Source organism: Prionailurus bengalensis, chromosome B2 (genome assembly GCF_016509475.1).
Source record: "Prionailurus bengalensis isolate Pbe53 chromosome B2, Fcat_Pben_1.1_paternal_pri, whole genome shotgun sequence".
In the NCBI taxonomy this organism is placed as follows: Eukaryota; Metazoa; Chordata; class Mammalia; order Carnivora; family Felidae; genus Prionailurus; species Prionailurus bengalensis.
Window position 1 is genome coordinate 81,001,255 of NC_057349.1, and position 10,770 is coordinate 81,012,024.

General features: G+C 41.8%; 1 pseudogene; it reads left to right on the top strand.

Annotated features, from left to right (window-relative positions):
* Nucleotides 1-4,253: 4,253 nt before the first annotated feature.
* LOC122490502 lies at nucleotides 4,254-8,208 on the top strand (annotated as a pseudogene).
* The last annotated feature ends 2,562 nt before the right edge of the window (nucleotides 8,209-10,770 follow it).

Consider the following 10,770-nt stretch of genomic DNA (forward strand, 5'->3'; position numbering starts at 1 on the left):
TCTCTGTAAAAGAGACATTAAACATTAAATTTTTTTTAAAATAAACATTAAATAAACATTAAATTTTTTTTTTAAAGAACTCACGGGCAAATGGGGGAAGATATCAAGCAAACGAACAGGTATAATGCAGTGCACTGGGCTGTGCTCTGGTGGTGATGACAACTTGGAGGAAGGTCTCTCATTGAATCTATGGGTCCAATCAGGCTCCTGATCAATGCAGCCAGCCCCTGCTGGTTTCTGTCACACATCTGGCCCTCCAATCCACCTATCACCTGTACCCTGAGTGATCTGTTCAAACCGTGAATCAGTTTTGTCATATTCACTCATTTCTTTGTTCAGCGGACAAATATTTTTGAGTGCATACTTTGTTAGCTTCTGGTAAATAAATCAGATATGGTCAGGACATTTACAGAGTTTGTAAGGTAGGTAAGAAAAGGATATAGGCAGATGAATAGGATTATTAAAAACAAAACAAAACCATACAACCATGGAGGGAAACAGTTTAACAGTTTCTCAAAAGGTTAAGCATAAAATTACCATATGACCAGCAATTCCACTCCTAGGTATATACACCCAAAGGAATTGAAAGCAGGTACTCAAATACTTGTATACAAGTGTCCGTAGCAGCATTATTCACAATAGCCAAAAATTGGAAACCCAAATGTCCATCAGTGGAAGAATGGAGAAAGAAAACATGATCGTATCTACACAATGGAAATTTACTTAATCATGTAAAGGAGCTGAACAGAAGCTAGGCACAAAATATTACATATCATACAAATCTTTTTGTATGAAATATTGAGAATAGGTAAATCCATACAGACAGAAAACAGATTGATGGTTGCCTGCAGCCATGAGTTGGGAAGAATAGAGAATGACTGATAATGGTACAGGGTTTTCTTTTGGGATGATGAAAATGTTTTGAAACTAGACAGAGGTGGTGGTTGCACAACACTGTGAATGTAGTAAATGCCACTGAATTATATACTTTAAAAGTTAATTTTCTGTTCGGTGAATTCCACCTAAAAAAAAAACAAAACAAAAGAAACCCCAAAACCCCAGAAAAACGTAACAAAGGAGCCTACTGGGATCAAGGAAGGATTCTCCTAGGAAGCACAGTTTAAGCTGAGACCTAAAGGTCCCAGCTGAGCAAGAGTTAGCTGGGAGCAGGTTGTTGAGAACATGCCCCTGGCAAGAAGTGGGTGTGGATGGAGCTGAAGGGGAAAACAGTGGCCAGATGAGGTAAGGATTTGTAGGCCTATAGGTGTCTCAGATCTTATCGTAAATGCCATGGGAAATCTACTGAAGAGTTTTAAGCCAGGGACAGTTACAGTAGTCTACATGTTATGACTTTCGATTTCTGCAGGAATGGATGGCAGGGGAATAGGAAAGCAGGGATGCAGGAAGAATGCAACGCACAACAGTGACTTGGACGAAGGCTCCCTGGGGCTGCCAATTGGTCCATATCCCCCCAGGGACATACCTGTCACCATGACCTTGACCCTTCTCAGTTTCCCTGGCCCACCTCACCCTGTCCACCTCACAGCCTCTGCTCCAGCCCTAAGGAAGGATCCTCGGTCTTGAACCTCAGGAGTTCAAGAGGTACTGTAGTCTAAGGGTCGCCTGGGTGGCTCAGGTCATGATGTCATGGTTCATGGATTTGAGCCCTGCCTGCATCGGGCTCTGTGCCCATGGCTCAGAGCCCGGAGCCTGCTGTGGATTCTGTGTCTCCCTCTCTCTTTGCTCCTCCCCTGCTTGTTCTCTCTCTGTCTTTCAAAAATAAATAAACATTAAAAAAAAAAAAAGAGGTATCACAGTCTCTTTCACTTGAGGCCACTGAACATTGTGTTTCTATTCTGAAACATTTCCCCATAATATTTGCCTGGCCAACTTCTCTCCAACCTTCAGTATTCAGCCAAGGCATCCCTTCTCTCCAGATGTGGTTCTGGCCCCAGGCTACTATATATAGGGCCCCCCTTCAGAATTCCCTTTAGTACTCTGACCTAATTCTATGATGGCACATATCACAATGGGTGGCAGTTGCCTATTTTACCCCTTTGTTTTTTTTCCATTAACTTATGAATGCCTTAAGGCAGAGACTCATTTGTCCTGATGCCTCACATCATACACTAGGATAGATGAATTCTTTCACGAGAAAGGAGTCAGCACTCAAGATGGCTCCCCTAGAGGTATCCTTTGAGTTTTCGGTTAACATCATTCCTTTTTTTCTCTGAAAATCTCCATTCCCACCCTCCCCACAGATACTATCCCTTGTTGAAATGCTTGCTTCTTTCCATTTTTCAGAATATCTACATTCTTATACAATATTAATCATAGTTCCACAGACTTCTTAATGGTGAACAAGCCTCTCACCGTTGCTTTTGTTCATACAGAGCACAGAATCGAAAATGCTGACATATTTTTCAGTAGGAAATTTTTCAGTATGAAAATTTTTCATATTTTCCTTCCTTTTTCACACTTCTAGCTCTTTAATCTGAACACTAGCAATTCACAAATAACTTATTTTTAAGTAAAGATGTATTATTCTAATGGACATTTCACCCTCATTTTGCAAGTACTGATCAAGTTTTTACTCTTGAGAATCCAATTTTTAGAAAATAATGCGCTTGGGTGGCTCGGTTAAGTATCTGACTCTCGATTTTGGCTTAGATATTGATCTCATGGTCATGAGATTAAGCCCCGAGTTAGGCTCTGCACTGGGCATGGAGCCTGCTTAAGATTCTCTGTCTCCGGGGGTGCCTGGGTGCCTCAGTTGGTTGAGCATCTGACTTCAGCTCAGGTCATGATCTCATGGTTCATGAGTTTGAACCCTGCATTGGGCTCTCTGCCGTCAGCACAGGGCCCACTTAGGATCCTCAATCCCCTTCTCTCTCTGCCCCTTCCCCACCCATCCTCCCTCCCCCTCCTCTCTTTCAAAAATAAATATTAAAAAAAATTCTCTCTTCCTCTGCTCCTCCCCCTCTCATGCACGCTCTCTCTCTCTCTCAAAATAAAAATAAAATATATTCATTTCAGTGTTACTCAGGACCTTATACGTTTCCTGAAAACATTCACCTATTACATCCCTGAGTGATGTTCAGACTTCAGCATAATGTTAAGAGCCCAAGCTGCTTATACTGACTGAGTCCCACCTCTGCCATGCTCTAGCTACCAAACCTCAAGCAAATTATTTCACCTCCCCATGCTTTTGTGCCCTCATCTGTGAACTGGGGATAATAATGGTACCTACCTTAGAGGTTTTGTGAACATTGGACAAGTTAACGCTTGTAATACACTCAGAATAGTGGCTGGAATTTGCAGCAGCAACAAATACCTTCTGAGGAAGGGAAAACAGAACAGGAGTTGCTGTGCATACTACAACGGCTGAGAGAGACCTCCTGTCTGCACAGCTCCACCTGCTTCTTTCTGCTTTATGTGCAGAGTAGGGACAGGCTGGAGGTACCTGCCTGGGTAGTGAACTCCGGCAATACACCCCACTGTGAAACACATCTTTCTAAAGCCACAACAGCCTTAGGGACCTTGGTCTGGTTGTCATGGTAACTTCCCACTTATCAAACTGATAAAAAAAAAAAAAGCATTCTTTTGAATGCCTAGACTGAAAGAATCATCCCCTACCAAAAGAAAAAGAAACAACATTCTTGATAGCATAGCTTTAACTTAATTTTCATATTAAAGACTTAATCGATAAGAAAAAGCTAAAGACAGTCTGAGGTCTAAGCTAAATCTAAGACAGTCTGAGGAAAACTTAAAAAATGGAAAATACTTCTTCGCTTTTTTCTTTAGCTAAGCAAAATCAACATGACTGAACCATTGCTACTTTTTGACTCTATCAACTTTCTTATGAACCTTTAGTGAGCATTTATGCCCCATTTGCCTCAAAAAGTAGAAGCAGTTTTTAATTCTATAAGAATAAAAGGGAATTAAATATGGGATTAAAGACTATAAGAATAAGAATCCCTTTTAAGAATAAGGGATTAAAATCCAGACTAGCAACAATGTAGAGGATGTAGATGGCCTAGATGTCATCTACTTGGCACGTGTGTTACTCAGGGGACAAGACATGGAGCCAGACACCTCCTTGGGGTTGGGCAAGGATTGAGAAAGGAAGGATCAGCAAACTCCACTAAAGGTCAGGAAGGTGGTTCAGCCAGGCAGGTGGAGCTTGGTGCCCAGTAGAAGGTAACTAGCCATTCAGGAAAGCAGCTGACCTTGGAAAGTTCTAGCAGGGTATCATGGGCTACAGTATGGAACACCTGGCAAGAGACCATATTTGGATGCCAGATAGGCAGGGAATTGGACACCTTGAGTTGGATCAGTTGCTAACATATTTGATGGTGGTGTTGACAGAATTAGGGCCTACAATCGGTAAGATCAAGGCAGGACTCCAGTCCTAAAGGGAAGCTGTTATCCTATCAGGGCATAAGCTCAGAGCCAGACGGGCAGTAAGGGGAAACCTTATGTTGAGTCCCTGAGTGGCCCACAGTCCCAGTGTGTGGACAGGACTGAGCCAAGTCACATGGAGGATCATGGCAGAGATACAGTAGTAGGAAGAGGCTCTCCCTGACTGGTGGTATCAGTTAGGCATGCTATCTGCTCCAAGTGGCTGGAAATCCAAGTTGCTGTGGCTTGCTGCATCGGGACATTTACTAATTAACAAGAAGTCTGGAGAGTGTGATCTCAGGGCTGATGGGGCAGCTCATCAAGGTCATTCCCATCCTTTGCTCCATCACCCTTACAGGTGGGCTTTTTGTCACCATCATCACATGATGGCTCTATGTATGTATTAGGTCCTCACAGTGTCCTAAGCAGGAAGGACAGATAGAAGCAAAAGTCTGTCTGAAAAAAGAAGTCTGAAAAAAGACTTTTTCAGGAGCCCCTCAGCAGTCTTCTGCCCACTGGCCCCATGTAGGTGACTCAGCCACCCCAACCTGTAAAGGCAGCTCAAAATGCAAATCTCTCGTTTCCAGCCGCCACAGAGGCAAGGGAGAGGGCTGGTAAAGATGGAAATCTTTTTTACATAAATCTTCCTTTTAAATCTTTTTCTTCCTTCCATTTCTCCTTAATTTGAGCAGCACCCTAGATGCCCCTTCCCTCTCCCTTGTCAGAAGAATATCAAATTGCTTTGACTCCTTTTAGGAAAAAATGGTGTTGATTTCTTATGGACATTTCGTCCCTCTGAGACTGACCAATCCTTATTCTTTAGGGTCAGGTGTTAGAACATGTGAGCCTTGCACCACAACTTGTAGCCCACAGTGAGGTGCGGCACTAACAGCTGGACAGATGGCAGCCCAAGAGAATACTACCCTACATTCTTTGTCTTGGACAACTGCCAGACTCTCATGGGCCAAGGAGAGTCAATTTCAGGCCGTTGAGTTTTTGACTTCTTCCCCTCAACCCAGGCTATGTCCTTGGACAGAAAAGGCCTAAGCATATAACAATTAAACAATTTAAAAAAAAAAAAGTATGTAACTAAAAGATGAGTTCTCCCAGCGTAAAATGTTCCAGAAAACAGTTGAGCAAGAAGACCATTATAGGGTCTTCTGACCTGGAGGTGTCAGCCTTCCTAGGATGAACATACTACAGAACTGGGTATATCTTGGGGAGAAATGTAGAGGCCACTGGGCAGCTAGACTGGAATAAAGACATAGACATATCATATTCATGAATCAGAAAGTTTACCTCACTTGTGCCTCTTCTAAAGAAGTTGCTGGATGACATAGCACAGCCACAGGATGACAGCTCAGAACTGGCCTGGAAAGCACCGAGTTTGTATGGGAGCTTAGGGAATTGTACTGGGTGTCTACAGAATGATGGCTTCAGAGAGTAAATAGCTCTGCAACTGTTTGAGAATATGAAAAGTTATTAATAGGTGTGGGTGATGAATCTGTTGGAGCATTCATTTTTAAAAGGTGATAAATCTAGCTCTTCCTTGGCATTGCCTGTGGAGGTGGCAACCATCTCCTACTTGGTATCACGGCTGCCCTCAGACCTCTGGTGAAGCACTAGGTTGTTAAAAAGAGGACCAAGAAGTTCATCTGGCACCAGTCAGACTGATCTATCAGAATGAAGCACAACTGGTGGAAACCCAGAGGCATGGACAATAGGGTGTGCAGAAAAATCAAGGGCCAGATCTTGATGCCCAGCATTGGTTAGGGGAGCAACAGGAAAACAAAGCACATGTTGCCCAGTGGCTTCCGGAAGTTCCTAGTGTTAGAAATAAGCCCATCAACCCAAAGGAGGGACGCAGAGTCTCAGAGCACAGTGAAGTGAGGCTTTAATCAACATTCTTGCAAGAGCAGGTGTCTAACAGGCACACTTGGGCCAGTTACAGCAGACAATTTATTTCTTAGCCTGAGTCCCTCTCCTGGTTCCTCATTGGCTGAGTACTACAGAGGTTACAGCCTTACCCTGATGTCATCTATGTCCACATAAGGCAAAAAGTAGTCTGATTAGAACAAATGCACATTCCCGGAGGTGATGCAGAGACTTTCAGTCTCTTCTCCCTTTGTTCTCTGGCATATGCTTATTGCAAAGCCCATGAAAATAAGCCCGCAAAACAGAGAGGGAAAGAACAAGGAAGTGTCTAAGAGTTTGGGACTCCATTGTGGCTGGGGGTTCATACATATTTCCAATAGGTTGTTAAACCTATTGTTAATTAGATAGCACAGCTTTTATTTGGTATTTCCAAAAATGAATCATCTCCCCTACTTCTCACACTAGTCCATAATGTGAGGGAGCTTGAAGTGCTGCTGATGTGCAACAAATCTCACTGTGCAGATTGCTCACCATGTCTCCCCCCAGAACTGCAAAGCCATTGTGGAAAGAGCAGCCCAGCTGGCCCTCAGAGTCACCAGTCCCTATGCCAGGCTGTGCAGCGAAGAAAATGAACAGACAGCTTATGTGCATGTCGTATTTAATAAAACCATAAAACTACCAAAAAAAAAAAAGTGATCTATCGACAAATGAAAAAAAGTACTAGGAGAAACAAATGGTTTTAAGAGAAAGGCAATATAATTACAGTCAGACCTTACTTGGCTTAGTTGTGAACACTAGTTATATAGTCATAATGCAATACTGAGTGATTTGATCCAAAATTGATCTAACTATATTGGGATGAAAGGGTAGGGGAAATGGGAGAGGTGTGCATACATTGGTTAAATCCTCCACTACAATATGAAGTCGAAATTTTGGTGTGCAGAATTCAAAAGTAAATAGCAGTATAAACATATTATTTACAAGCATGGGGTTGTTAAAAAGAAACAGACCCCAAAGGGAGTCACCTATGCTAAGCCCCATTTCAGCTAAATGGGTTAATACCTAACTTAACTGTGGTTGTTGTCTCTCCCAGGAGTGGAATTTGGAACCAATCTGTCAGAAATTCCTGGTCAACACTAGGGAGTTAATCTGCCTGGTAGACTCCTGCCCTTCCCCCAAAGGAAAGTGACGTTGCCTGAAATAACCCTTTTTTGGGGCGCCTGGGTGGCGCAGTCGGTTAAGCATCCGACTTCAGCCAGGTCACGATCTCGCGGTCCGGGAGTTCGAGCCCCGCGTCGGGCTCTGGGCTGATGGCTCAGAGCCTGGAGCCTGTTTCCGATTCTGTGTCTCCCTCTCTCTCTGCCCCTCCCCCGTTCATGCTCTGTCTCTCTCTGTCCCAAAAATAAATAAACGTTGAAATAACCCTTTTTTAAAAATGACTTCCTTGTCCATACCCCCTTCTGGCTATAAAAGCCTTAAATTTTGTAGAGCTCCTCAAAGCTCCTTTCTACTTGCTAGATGTGATGTTGCTCAATTCATGAATTGCTGAATAAAGCCAATTAGATCTTCAAATCTACTCAGCTGAAAATGGATTTTAACAAGGTAAATAGACTGATAGTGAGAGGTGGGGCAAAAGTTGCTCATTTTGCTGGAAGATAAATTTGATTTTGAAACTAGGTGCACATATTACCTTAAAAAATTAAAATCCATCTTTAAAATGCATTTAAAAAGTCAGGCAAATTGTTAATTTACTTGCTGAGGTGTATTCTGCTTCTTTGCTCTTGAAGCTCGCACCCCCCTCCCCACCCTGTGGTCAGGCCACCATGGATGTGCTATACAATCAAGACCCTTAATGAGCTGACCCAGCAGGCAGAAATGGAGGAGGCGTCAGCATTTCAGGGCTTGTTTGGCCCTCTAGTTAAGCCGAGCTGAGTTCTGAGGAGTTTTAATTAAGCTCAAATTGGGAATGAAGGAAGGGGAGGAATTGGGAGAAGAGGGGGAAACTCCATGCCTTGTTCCAGCTTGCCTTGTCATACATTATTGCTTACATAGCAACGATCAGCCCTACTCAGCTACCACCAGGGAAATTATCATATGTAAATAAGAAACTCGGGATTACAAAAGGTCCTTGAATGCTCAAAGTGATTAGTGTTCAACTTAATCTTCAGGGATTACTATTTATGCCAAGTTAATAACTGAAAGGATATTCTGTAAATGACTCATTTAGTCATAGCGCACACTTACGGTTTTACACAAATAATCACTACAATTTATGATGATTAGAGTATTAAGTTCAATTTCCACTTATGTTTGGAGGCAGCTGTTTCTCCTGGCGTCCCTCAGGTTTAATACAGCAAGACTTACAAGGGGTCATATGCTGTTTCTGGGAACGCTACCCTGCCATTTTATCGGAGACAGACTCTTTTCATTATGCTGGTCTTGCAAGCACATTCCTTGTGCAGAGCAGCAGTGATTTGGCCCAAATCCAGGACTCTCCCTACAGTCTTAAGAGATCTTCATTGGGAAGCCTGACTTTTACATCTGTTCACAGAACATTTACTGATTCCTAAATCAAGGTAACATTTTTAAAAGGACTATGAAGAATTTCTGTTAACATTGTTATTACTGTAAGCGAGAGGACTTAGAATCTTTCCGGAAATGAGGAATCTACAAATATACATTCAATTCTATTTTCCCTCCCAATATTTTGATTCATTCTTCCTTATCATCAACACCTTGGGTCCATGTACTAGAAGAAGGGAATTTGCCCTAGTGGAGAAAGGAGTAGGTAACATTAATAATACTGAGGGTAAAGGCATTTAAAATCTGGTCTAGGCCATCCTGTGTATGGAAAGCAGGGCCAGCACCAGGGTCTGCCTCCCAGATCTTTTTCCTCCAGGGAATTGCTATTCCTTCACACAGTCAGCTATAACCCTCTCATTTTCAGGCTCCAAAGCGAAGCACATCTGATGACTGCACTTCCTTCCTAGCATCTGGGAGCAATCTGATGAATGCTGATAGGGGAGAAAGCAGAAATGTACTTGTTACCATTACATCTACACTACATCCTACAGAATAGGATACCTATCTTGGAATTACAAATAAAAACTGGAGATTGTCATGTCAGTGAGTAGTATGACCTTGTTCTCACTACTATGGTTCTCTTCCCTCCATTTCTTTATATATTAAAAAAAAAATCACTGAAAAAGCAAGGTGGCTATTCACCAAAGTTAAGTGTATCCACGTTTTCTTGAAATCAGTTTGTAGAGGACAGTCTTATGAGATTAAATGTCACATTTTAATGGATAATAAAATGCCCCATTCCTAACAGCCAGCAGACTAAGAGAATTTGGAAGAAAAGTGGTAAAGGAAGTCTTTTAAGGAACAAATATTTAATACTTGTAAGTCCCATTTGACTATTTTTAAGTATAAAATAAAACATTTCCCCTCAAATAACCAAAGCACTGTGTCTGAGTAGGGGTAAATTTTATTCTTTCATTTTAACGAACCTGCCTCTTGCTCATACATGGGCTGCAACAGACTACTTTTGCATTGCGGACCAACCACCTACACATTTGTCACTGTGACAGGTTGTTATTTAAGGGAAATGGCAGGTTGTTCAGCTCCCAAACAGTTTTAAGGAACAATTATAGCAATGTTTAAACATTTCAGGCAGCAAAACTGGCTCAGGTACTAGCCTGTTTAGGCAAAGAAAACTGTAAAAGCAGATTTCCTGTATTTTTCGATATATCAGTTAAAGGCCATTTCATTGCTAGTAAAGATATGTGCTCATGAAAAGGAACCAGCTCCTTTGGTTCCTGGTTTCAGAGTCTGATCACATAGGCACAAAGGTGCTTTATCTATGCAAATTTTTTTGTCTACACCTGTATTCTGTTGATGGAGTCTGCTCACAACTCTATAAGCTGAGTGTCTCAGTGGCAGGCAGAGATTGGGATTTATTCCTCATTGATTTATGAATTTGCCTTCATTTCTTTCTCCCAAGGGAGACAATACACCATCCTGACGCTTTCCTCATGTGCTTCAAACCAAAAACCTTATTGGGGTGCAAAGAGATTTATGATTCATTATATATGTGGCTGCAGAAGTACTCTGAGAAACTGCCAGTTGTAATTTGTTCTCTTCTAGATGGTTATAGACCAATTCATTATACTGTGCTTTTTTTAATATTTTCCTTCCTTCCCTCTTCATTTATTAGACTTTTTATCACTATTTATAGACTGTGGTAATCACAGAAGATCAATTAAAAAAGAAAAGAATATTCTTGATTATCTAAAAATAATTATCTTTGCAGGCCTTCCTCAGGTTGGTTACCTTATATATGCTATAAATGCTTATGAATACACTTTATGAAGCCCTATAATCATCTGATACAACTACTTTTAAAAGTATTATAATTTAAGGGGATCCAGAGAGGCTCAGTTGGTTAAACATCCGACTCTTCATATCAGCTCAGGCCATGGTCTTACAGTTCAT